A 12,242-nucleotide genomic window follows, 5' to 3' on the forward strand; every position below is an offset into this window, starting at 1 on the left:
TCTCTCAAACTGGCCAGTATTGCCGAGGAAAAATTAAAGAACAAAAATTGCTTTTGTACGTTTGTGCACTTTACACCAAACACAAAACAGCAAAGGACCACAATGGAAATAAGCTATTAGCTTTATTGTGTCTATTCTTGATAGTTTAAAAATAATTCTGTGTATGAAAAGCTTGCTTCAGATGCATGTTTTTTTTCTTTTTAAAAATTATCGAATAAAATCAATCAATCAATCAGTCAGTTAACATACGAGAGAGAAAGACACAGATTAGAGAGATAGAGAGAGAGAAAGAATGAGATGGGCAGAGAGTGGGGACAAGCTGAGAAAGAAAGAGAGAGAGATAGACAGAGAGAGAGAAAGGGGGGAAAGAGAGAGAGAGTGAGAGCAAGGGGGCAGGGAGAAAAAGAAAGAGAGTGTGAGAGAGGCAGAGAGAGAAAGAGAGAGAAAGCGAGGGTGCAGGGAGTGAAAGAATGAGAGAGAGAAAGAGAGGGAGAGAGAGAGAGAGTTGCGTTTTTGGATTGACAAAAAAATAAAAGAGTGGCAGGTACTCTTCCCGCAAAAAAACCAAAAAAAATCTCAGACAAAAAAAAACAAAAACAAACAACAAAAAAAGAGAAATAAGTTGGTTATTTTTAGGCGGAGACAGGTAAATTGAAGCAGTAAACAGTTTTAATGGAGGGAGGCGGGATGGCATGAGCTTATCCCTACGAGCCTGACCAGCTCCAGCCTGTAAACAACCCCAGAGTCTGCCTGCCCGCTGCACCCAGCCACACTCTTCATTTGGCTCCTTACAGGACTCACGTACAGATGATTAATATTATAAACACACACACACACACACACACACACATGCATACACACGCACACACACATACACATACACACACACACACATACACAAACACAACACACATGCATACACGCATACACACATACACACACATGCATACACATGCACACACACACACACACACACACATACATACACGAACACAAACAAACCCACACACGCACACACACACACACACATGCATACACATGCACACACACACACACGCATACACACACACACACACACACACACATGCACACACATTGCAGGACTGCACACACAAACACAAACACACACTTTTCTCTTTCTCTCTTTTTTTACACACAGAAACACTGAAGGCCAACACACAGTATACAACAGCATAGCCCTTGTTTCAGATTTCATGGTAATATTTTCATACATGCACGCACACACACGCACACATATATATTCCACTATTTTACAGAATTTCCACTATATTATTAGGACATTTTTATTTTAATATTAAGTTAAGAGAATTACTAAGCCTTTGTCTGCCGGATTTGTGTTTTATGAATAGCATCTGGAGCATGAGTCATATCATTGTTGAAATAGGTGTTGAAACCTGCGTATGAAATGCAGTCTGCAGTTTGCACTGGAAGTCATTCTGTTGGCCTTATACATTTGTGTTATAAACTGTTACTACCTTTGCATAAGCTTCTAATTCATTTCCTACGGGAAGAGTGAATAATGTCCTTCTCTCCATGTTACAGACAGCTGTCCACTTTGAGAGCTGTTCCTGGTGCAGCAGTTTCTCCAGAACTTGATGAATGTATTAGTTAAAATGAACAAGCAAAGTGTGAAAAGTGTGACGTGAAAATCTGAGAATTGCTCGGTCAGTTTCACGTTTCATGTCCTGTTTCAGTGCCGACCATAACTGCTTGTGTTCATACAAAATCACTCAAAAGAAAAAGAAACAAAATATTTTGTCCCTAAAAAATAGTATGAATAATAATATATTAAGAAAGAAGAGAAATATAGAAATGGAGAGAATGTGCTTTTCCCCGGTTATTTTTAGGTTTAGAGAAAAAGAGCATTTAGCACTGCTAGCGTCCTCCGCTCATTAGCGCTGAGCTGCACTGCGATGGAAAGAGTGTGTCGACTGTGTAAGGCCCCACGTCTGCAAGAGCATGCCGAAGGGTGGTCACGTTCTCACACACCTGGGCAGGGGGAACCCCTAAACCTTACGTTCTGAGAGGGAACCCCTAAACCTTACGTCCTGAGAGGGAACCCCTAAACCTTATGTTCTGAGAGGGAACCCCTAAACCTGCGTCAGTTGGTTACGTTCTGAGAGGGCAGGACGCTGGAATCCTTTAGCTGAAGTGGTCGATGCTCAAACAGGTGACGTTAAAATCCTCAGGTTTGTGTATTTGAGGGAGGAAGGGTGTGCCCACAAACCCGTGGACTCGTTGAAGAAATCTGCAAAAAATCATCTGTTTGATTTGTGTTGCTTTTCTTTGAGGAGGCACCCCCAAATCGAAGCCGGACTTCTCTGAGATTTCCGCGCAGAGAGGGGTGACATCCCAAGCCACGTCCAGCGAGGACGAGCTAGACAGGGCGTGTGGTGTGGAGAGAGAGCAGTCTGTCTCAGCCCAGAGGATCCATTCAGAGGTTCTGTTTGGTCCTGTTCTGGTCGGTGTGTTTATAGCACATGGCCCGGTCATAAGTCCGTATATGGGCCCAGCTTTGGTCCCTATAACATCAGATACACCTCAAATCAGCAACTGTGTGAAAAACACTTATTGTTTTCTTTTTTGGAGAAAAAAATAATTGTGAAAGAAGGGTGAATGGTGTGTTATATCATTATCTGATACAATTTTGATTCGTCTGATTATTATTAGGAAGTGTTGTAGATATTTTCCCTATCATTTATTGACTGGATTATTGATCACCGTCCTCGTGCAAAAGTAATTGTGAAAAGAGAGGACATTTTAAGCTTTCAAAAAATTTTAACCCCCCCATATTGCGTCAGCAGTCCAAAATAAGGGGAAAAAAAACAGAACATTTGAACACAAATATTTCTTGAGAGTCTATTTTAACATAATTGAATGAATGGAGGAAATCCATCAAGCAGTTTGTCAGTGCTCATAGTATATATTAGTTTTGTATTTGGCAGGATTGTTTTGTTGATTCTGATTAGGCAAATGGGATTTCAGTGCTAGTTTTGTACTTGGCAGGATTGTTGTTTATTTGCTGAACAGGTTACCCTACAGGGTTGGAGTCCTGATCTGTGGTCACTTCTGGCACTATGATCTTTACTTCACTCTAGTGGGTTGTTCTGCACCTCTGCGCTTTGAACTGATGCACTTGTACGTCGCTCTGGATAAGAGCGTCTGCTAAATGCCTGTAATGTAATGTAATATATGTTTTTAGGAAAATTATGTTTTTATAAACACACACAAACATATACATACATTTGTAGTTGTAGTGATTTATGTTTTATTGCTATATGCTGAATGTAAACGGGATAATGGATTATTAGGATTAAGTCAGTGGTGTTTGTCTGTTTGCCTGTACAGGATACGGAAGATCGACCCTGCAGAGGAGGGAGGTGTACCTGACTGCAGCGGGGGCGTCGTCGGCTGGTAGACCATCTTGTCCAGGTAGATCATCTCTTAAACCGTCTCGTCCAGGTAGACCACCCCGCTACCGTGTAACATTTTCACACAAGAGAGGCGGTATTCGGTGCACAAAGGCGAGCTTGGACGTAGATCCTGGGGGGTGGGTGGGGGGACACTTCCCCCTGTTGGAAAACATCAAATGTGCTCTCCCCCCCCCCCCCAGCATAACCATATTATATTGGGTAGTACTGTTAGTGTAGCCCCTGCCCCCTTCAAAAAAAAATGCCTGAGAAAATTTCCCCCAAATTTAAAACGAGACCGGTGTCCTTGCTATTGGGCGTTAAGGTGCGGAGGGTTTGGCGGGCGGGTCGAGGCGCAGGTTTAAACTGGGCTGTTGTTGCCCTTCATATGTTTCCAGTCTGAGGGCTCCTAACCCTGAGCGAGTCGCTGCTGGGGCCATCACTTTGTGCTGGTCGAAAAGCCCCCCCCCCCCCCCCCCCCTTCTGTTGTGCTGTCAGTACCTTCCTCATCCTCCTCAAACATCTCATAAAAAACGTCTGCTTTCCCCCCTCCCTAACCCCCCTGAAGTGTGGGGACGTGCACGTGTGTACAGTGTGTGCAGCTTGGTCTCGGGCACGCCCCAAATCACTGGAGGAGCAGCGACCGGGGGCAAGCGATCACTAAATTTTGCGAATTTTGGGTTTGTCTGGGATCAGAAGGGATCCTTCAGACAGACGGTCCGCGTGGAGGAAGATGGCGGCGGTGACGTTAGGGGAATGTGTGCTTTTTTCGGGGGACATGGCCGGTTTCAGGGGCTGCTGTAATTGGTGCTGTGGTCTGCGCTGCCAAAACGCGATTGTGTTGGAGTGTTGGCGGGGTTCGAATCTCCTCGGAGACGCCGGGTCAGGAAGGCCCTATGAAAGAGGCCAATCACCACCGCACACGTTACTGCCAATCACCACCGCACTCGTTACTGCCAATCACCACCGCACACGTTACTGCCAATCACCACCGCACACGTTACTGCCAATCACCACCGCACGCGTTACTGCCAATCACCACCGCACACGTTACTGTCAATCACCACCGCACTGCGTTACTGCCAATCACCACCACCCGCGTTACTGCCAATCACCACCGCACTCGTTACTGCCAATCACCACCGCACACGTTACTGCCAATCACCACCGCCCGCGTTACTGTCAATTCCACCACCGCACACGTTACTGCCAATCACCACCGCACACGTTACTGCCAATCACCACCGCACGCGTTACTGCCAATCACCACCGCCCGCTTACTGCCAATCACCACCGCACACGTTACTGCCAATCACCACCGCACACGTTACTGCCAATCACCACCGCACACGTTACTGCCAATCACCACCGCCCACGTTACTGCCAATCACCACCGCAAGCGTTACTGCGAGTCATTGCGTGTGTTACTGTGAGTGTCTGTGTGTTACTGTGAGTCTTTGTGTTACTGTGAGTGTCTGTGTGTTACTGTGAGTCTTTGTGTTACTGTGAGCCTCTGTGTGTTACTGTGAGTCTTTGTGTGTTGCTGTGAGTCTCCGTGTGTGTGTGTGTGTGTTACTGTGAGTCTCTGTGTATTGTGAGTGTGTGTGTGTTACTGTGAGTCTCTGTGTGTGTGTGTGTTACTGTGAGCCTCCGTGTGTGTGTGTGTTACTGTGAGTCTTTGTGTGTGTGTGTGTGTGTTACTGTGAGTCTCTGTGTGTGTGTGTTACTGTGAGTCCTCGTGTGTGTGTGTGTGTGTGGGTGTTACTGTGAGTCTTTGTGTGTGTGTGTGTGTGTTACTGTGAGTCCTCTGTGTGTGTGTGTTACTGTGAGTCTGTGTGTGTGTGTGTGGGTGTTACTGTGAGTCTCCGTGTGTGTGTGTGTGTGTGTGTGTGTGGGTGTTTGTGTGTGTGTGTGTGTTACTGTGAGTGGTGTGTGTGTGTGTGTGTGTGTGTGTGTGTGGGTGTGGTGTGTGTGTTTTGTGTGTCGGGTTGTGTATGTGTGTTGTGTGTGTGTGTGTGTTACTGTGAGTCTCCGTGTATGTGTGTGTGTGTGTGTGTGTGGGTGTGTGTGTGTGTGTGTGTGTTACTGTGAGTCTGTGTGTGTGTGTGTGTGTGGGTGTGTGGGTGTGTGTGTGTGTGTGGGTGTTACTGTGGATCTCCGTGTGTGTGTGTGTTACTGTGAGTCTCCGGATCTCTGGCCAATCAGAGGAGTGACGGACTTTAGGGTGGGGAACCTTGGCTACGCTAAACTCGCACCTCTTTAAAATAAAGGGGAAAAAGCTGATTGAAAGTCAAGGAGATGATTCAGCTATATGAATATGAATCTGTGTTTCATTCACACGTTATCACCTTGCTTATTTTTACTTCACGGAATATGCTCGTTTTGGATCAGTGCAGTGCAGGGTCTTTTTAAAAGTGAGGTGACTGCACGGACAGGCCTGATTAGATGTACTTAGATGTACTGTGATTATGGATCTTTGCTCCCAGGGAATGCCACGGAACAGGTTCCCCTGGATACTCAGTGGGAATGGCAGCAAGAGGGGTGGGAAGGAAGTGTGGAGAAAAAAAACCTTTACAGTAGGAGCGAGAGTCTTCCCTGGGCTGTGTGTGTGTGTGTTTGTATGTCTGTGTGTGCGTGTGTGTGTCTGTAGGAGCGTGTATGTGCGTGTATGTGTGTGTGTGTTTGTATGTCTGTGTGTGTGTGCGTATGTGTGTGTGTGTGTGTGTTTGTATGTCGGTAGGAGCGTGTGTGTGTCTCTGTGTGTATCTGTGTGTGTGCCTGTATGTGCGTGTGTGTGTGTGTGTATGTGGGTATGTGTGTGTGTGTGTGTCTCTGTGTGTATCTGTGTGTGTGCCTGTATGTGCGTGTGTGTGTGTGTGTATGTGGGTATGTGTATGTGTGTGTGTGTGGGGGTGTGGGTGTATGTGTGTGTGTTTGGGGGTGTGTGTATGTGTATGTGTGTGTGTGCGTGTGTATGTCTATGTATGTGTGTGTGGGGGTGTGGGTGTATGTGTACGTGTTTGTGCGTGTGTATGTCTGTCTGTCTGTGTGTGTGTGTGTGTTTGTGGATGTGTGGGTGTGTGGGTGTGGGTGTCAGGAGCAGGAAGGGGCGTTGGCAGAGAGATAGAAGACGGTGGGTCAAAGCAGCACACGCGTGGCCACGGGACAGGCGACCCGTGCACCTCTGTCTGTTTTCGGGCTTTCTGGTGGGGGGGGGGGGGGTGTTCCTGCCTGCTCTGTTTCACTGGCGTGTGAGCACTACGCCAGTGACAGAGATGCGGGACGGGCCGGACGGCAGCGGCGCAGGCGCCTGCGCGTGGGGCTCTCTCCCCTTGTGCAACATGAGCGCCGCCATGTCAGCCTGGGTCTTCACATGCATTCGAGGGGCTTGGTTTTTAACGGGGACGGAGGGCCAGTGGCTGGCATGCAGTGCTAAATGGAAAATAAGGTCTGCTAATGACGGTGTGTCAGACCTTGTTATGAAACCCCAGAAGCGCGGCTTTGACGTAGCTTCCCCGAGCACCGCGCTCTCCCCCCTCGCTGCTCTCTGATTCGGTTGGGTGGAGGTTTTTATGGATGACGAACGCGACGGTCTCGCATAGGCGGACGCCGCGCTGATCCCATGATGCACCTGGTGACCGAGCGCATGCTGCCCGCTCCTGTTTCCCCCTAAGAGAGAGGGGAGCTGGGCCTTTTCACACAACCTCCAAATTTCACCGGTTCAACTCAGGCACGGACGCACAATGTGCACAAGTGTTAGGGGGTTTTACCGGGGTAGTTTTTACACAAAATGCACAAGTGTTAGGGGGTTTAATCTGGCTATTTTTTTACACAAAATGCACAAGTGTTAGGGGGTTTAATCTGGGTATTTATCACACAAGATACACAAGTGTTATGAGGTTTAATCTGGGTATTTATCACACAAGATACACAAGTGTTATGGGGTTTAATCTGGGTATTTATCACACAAGATACACAAGTGTTATGGGGTTTAATCTGGGTATTTATCACACAAAATACACAAGTGTTATGGGGTTTAATCTGGGTATTTATCACACAAGATACACAAGTGTTATGGGGTTTAATCTGGGTATTTATCACACAAGATACACAAGTGTTATGGGGTTTAATCTGGGTATTTTTCACACAAGATACACAAGTGTTATGGGGTTTAATCTGGGTATTTATCACACAAGATATACAAGCGTTATGGGGTTTAATCTGTGTATTTTTTACACGAGATACACGTTTTAGGATGTTTACTGGGGTATTTTTCACACCAAATAGACAAGTTTAAGTGGGATTAGCTAGGGTACATTTCACACTAAATACACAAGTTTTCTAGGGTTTAATTTGGGCTATTTTCATATCAAACAGTCAAGAGTTTAATGGATTAAAAAAAAAAGGTAGTTTTTTTGTTTTGTGCTTTAAATAGCAGGTCTTGACTAAGCTCTTTTGCTTCGGAGATGGAACATACACTAATGGATGTATGTGCATATGATTTGTATGAAGCTGAAATAAATATAAATGAAAGTCTTGATCCCAAAAAGATCTGATGAAGTGTTTAATTTTTTTAATGATACATTAGGAGACATATTTAGAAAATGTGTAACCCCTGCTATGCTTTGATCGGCAATATAAGCTGAAAAAATAATAACCTTAATTCATTTCTGTCAACAGATGGATCAGTTCTGATTCGGGGGCCTGTCTGTGTACAGCATGATGTCAATCAAAAATAGTAAGAAATTATTTTATATTTATTGTACAATTTGCCCATATTGCTGATCTGTGCATTCTACATATGCTGCCAGTAAATAGAGCTCGCAGACCTCCCTGTCTGAAGGACACTGAGTCAAAGGGGATATTTTTGCAGGACGTAGAAGTGGAACTGAGAAAAAAAAGAGCTGTTGCTAAATAGGTAATTGTTCGTGCATCTGGACAAATTGAAAAACCCTATGGAGAAGTACCGTAACGTGCAGAAAGATGCAGTGAAAGAGAACACACAGCTTCTGCTGCATGATCTACGCAGTGAGACCAGCACACACCCTAATATAAAACCAGGAACCCTTCAGGCACTGTGGGGTGTGGGAACAGGGTCTTTATTTTTAAATGATCAGAAATATTAATGATGATGCTTTGCAGGATGCCATGAATAGCAATGAAAAAAAAGATAATTGGATAAATGTGGAGGGAGTGCTAGAATGTGAAACTATGTGCCTTTGTGTGTAGTATGTATATTATTATGTGCAGAATATTGTAAAGACAGGTATGATTTCTGTACATTTTTATGTTTTGTTTCTGTGTTTCCTCAGAGTGGACAGAAAGATGGTGTGTGCTCGTCTAAATACCGACCCCTCTCCTCGGAGATGATTCTTCTTGTGAAAAGTTTCCAAAAAGGTAAACTGCGTTTATACGTGTGTCTTCTTTCCAAGGTTTCGACTGTCAGGTCTGTGCTTTTGTGGGGGACAGTGTAGAAACTATTCTTATTTAGCAGTGCTGTTTTTTTGTTGTTGTTGTTCTTGTTGTTATTTTCCTCTATGCTATTTTGGGAAAGATTTGCAAAAAGAGCATGTCTGAATATATGCAGATCTTATTTAAGTGCCACAACTGTTCGAACAACTCCTCTAAAAGGAGGAGCATTCAATCGCAAATCTGAAACTATAAATTAGAAGGTGTAGATAAACCTTTAATCGTAGGACCTCCGTGTCTTGATTATTGAAAATCTGTTGTACGTGTGCTTGACGTTTTAATCAACGTGTTTGTAAAGGTCAGGTGTGGAATTAAACGTCTTAACAGGCAGTTTATTATGAAGTATTTATACAAATTTTTGAAGTTTGTTTTCTCTGCAATGCTCAGAAAGATTGTTTAAACGTTGGAAAGTACTTTGTCTCGATACAAATATGAAACTGTTCTTCGCACTTCAGTAATTAAGTGGGCTAAATGTAAAATGTAAGCTACCGTTTCAAGAAACGTATGAAACGTAGGCAAAGGAAAATATTCATGTAATGCAATGTATGTCACCTTCTTAGGGATAACACAACACAAGAGATTAGTTGCAAACTGCAGCGAGTGACGTGCAGTTTATAACTTATAATAAGATCAGCCTTCCTTAAAAGAATGTGTCAAGGACATTGATTTGTGAATATGTGATTTCGGCTGGGTTAAAGATATTTGAAGCTACATTGAGGGCAGGTTACGAACTAAATTCAGACACCTGAAGGTATGCACGCTGCCGTTGGACAATATGGCACGACGTACAGATCACCACGGCCAGACGCACGCGTAAACCATGTGTATCCGTGTGTAAGCAAAACGCAACGATACATTTAATTATACGAGCATGTGAATAAATCAGTGAGAATGTTTACCTGATAGATGCGTGATACTGCTGAGCGATTCTGCGCCTATGACGAGGGGTAATATGAACGGTCGCTGTCCCGTGATCACAGGTGCTGATTTGGTGAAAGTTTGGAGAGCCGGTCTGTCAGACCCAAAAGTACTCTATTAACGTCGTGTAAAATGTTATTCGTTGTCGCATAATCCATTCTTTTGCAAAAATAATTGCTTAGGAAATTCGCTGACCAGTGCATGCAGGTGTAACTTCAGCAGAACAAACTAATAAGAGTACGACAGGCAAAAGAGTTGAATAACTATGAGACGATATTGTTGCCTTTCCAATTAAGTTACTTTATCAAGTGGTCTGCGCTAAAGTGTGTTTAAAATTGTCCTGTGTCACGGGCTGCTTTTTAAAAACGTTTTGCAAGTTACAGTAAAGGAGCTGGTTCAGTTTTAAGCTGCTGAGGATTGTCAGGTCGATCAATCACTTGTTATACTACTAAGAACACTTTACCTGTCTCAGAGAAATTTCTAAAATGATCCTGCAAAATGTGTTTTTTTGTGCTCATCCGACTGTAATGTGTGCGTCGTTGCAATTCTTTTTTATGGAGCCCACAATAAATACGTAACTGCTGTGTAAAGATTTTGATGTATGCTAGTGTGTGTTTATTTTACTCTGTCAATGGTTAAAGAAATGCATTCCTGAAGAAAATAAAATTATAAATGATCAAAACAAAATGTAAGCAACCAATTTACTTAACATAATTATATGTATAACAGTTGGTTTATACACAATATATTTGTGACAATGCTTAATTGCAGGGAAGTTTTGTGCGAGGGTCACGGGACAGGACACGCAGAGGCACTTTGTAAAGAATTGTTATTTGTAATAATATTTAGGTGAAATTTAATAATGTAGTGTTGCTGTTTTTTAAATTAGGATTCATCAGAAAAAAGCAGACATAGCAGAAAATGTTTTCTATACATTTATATAATCACTATATGTTTTGGTGATAGTTGTACGCAGATATGTTATATCAGTAGATGTTCTGAATTATAATTCAGTCCCACCCAACAAAAAAAAAAGTACAACAATGTGCTGTTTATTGAGATTTCAATTTTAATCACAGACATTATGTAATGTGAGCTAATAACAGAGCAGTAATAAAGAAACTTTTATCCTAACTGGACTTTCGAAGTGCTAAATATATAGTGTGTTCACGTCTTGTAAGAGAACATAAAATCTAAAATGTACAGTGCTGTCGGTGCTCGTATTCACGTGTGTGTGTCGGGGATGTGTGTATGTGTGTGTGTGTGAGTGAGCGCGCGTGAGGGATGGAGGGGGGTGGGATTTTTGTATGCAGTGTGTTACGTTAAATGTTGGGATTTCTTTGGACTGCAACATTAAGCCTGCAAATCATTGCATATATGTATTATACTTTTAAAGCTTGTACTTTTTGTATTTATATTAAAAGTGCTGTTTTGATGTAGGATGATATGTGAGCATGGGTGAACTGTATACATCGTGCAAGCAATAATACTGTCTCTGTCGTTTTACACGTGTATTGCTTCGGCAGAAAAAAACGTAAATAAATAATTGGGATTATTGAGTGTGTGTGTGTGTGTGTGTGTGGCGCGGTGGGGAGGGGGGATGGGGGGGGATTTTTGTATGCAGTGTGTTACGTTAAATGTTGGGATTTCTTTGGACTGCAACATTAAGCCTGCAAATCATTGCATATATGTATTATACTTTTAAAGCTTGTACTTTTTGTATTTATATTAAAAGTGCTGTTTTGATGTAGGATGATATGTGAGCATAGGTGAACTGTATACATCGTGCAAACAATAATACTGTCTCTGTGTTTTACACGTGTATTACTTCAGCAGAAAAAAACGTAAATAAATAATTGGGATTAATCTTCACACGTTTTTTTTTCAGCACACATGGAATCTCGACATTACTGGATAACCGTGTAACAGAGTATACTCACAAACATAATGTTACAGGTTTGGTGTTATCACAGATCCAAAGGCAATCTAACACACTGTGCTGCGGCTGTCAGGACGTGCTGTCATCTACCTTACAAAATAAACCTTTGCGCATGTGATCTGTCGTGGACATCGAAGTTTTCTACTCTTCCTTCGTCAGTGCATGCTATACATTTGTTTGTTGTTCACAGTCAGTCCTGGTTTGCTTAAAATGTTTGTTTAGTTTCAGGTCTTGTCTGAAAATCGTGTTGGCATGGCGATAACGGGTTAAGTGTATACAGAGGCCAAGTCACATTCATAGCTGGCTGGCTAGCTTTCTAGCCGAATTGCTATTTATAGCAGTGTTCAAACACGACCTCACTCTTACTCGCGACGTTTACTTTCTCGGTGTATTTATAATGTAGCGCGTGTGTTACGAGGAATGGAACGGCATTAAACTACATTTTACTATTTCCCCATAGATTGTTAGCCTGACCATTATATAAT

The 12,242-nt window shown here is 43.1% G+C and overlaps 1 long non-coding RNA gene across 6 annotated transcripts in view; it reads left to right on the plus strand.

Annotated features, from left to right (window-relative positions):
* LOC135242696 (uncharacterized) overlaps positions 1–11,875 on the plus strand; it is a 44,637-nt gene extending 32,762 nt beyond the window's left edge. For 5 of the 6 annotated variants that reach the window (XR_010326425.1, XR_010326422.1, XR_010326424.1 and 2 more), the window contains 3 exons: positions 3,370–3,453; positions 8,112–8,169; positions 8,744–10,411. This is a non-coding gene — a long non-coding RNA (uncharacterized LOC135242696). Of the gene's footprint in view, positions 1–3,369; positions 3,454–8,111; positions 8,170–8,743; positions 10,412–11,706 lie in introns of those variants that run through there. The other variant, XR_010326426.1, reaches the window with a different exon arrangement.
* The last annotated feature ends 367 nt before the right edge of the window (positions 11,876–12,242 follow it).

This window comes from Anguilla rostrata, chromosome 16, assembly GCF_018555375.3.
Source record: "Anguilla rostrata isolate EN2019 chromosome 16, ASM1855537v3, whole genome shotgun sequence".
In the NCBI taxonomy this organism is placed as follows: Eukaryota; Metazoa; Chordata; class Actinopteri; order Anguilliformes; family Anguillidae; genus Anguilla; species Anguilla rostrata.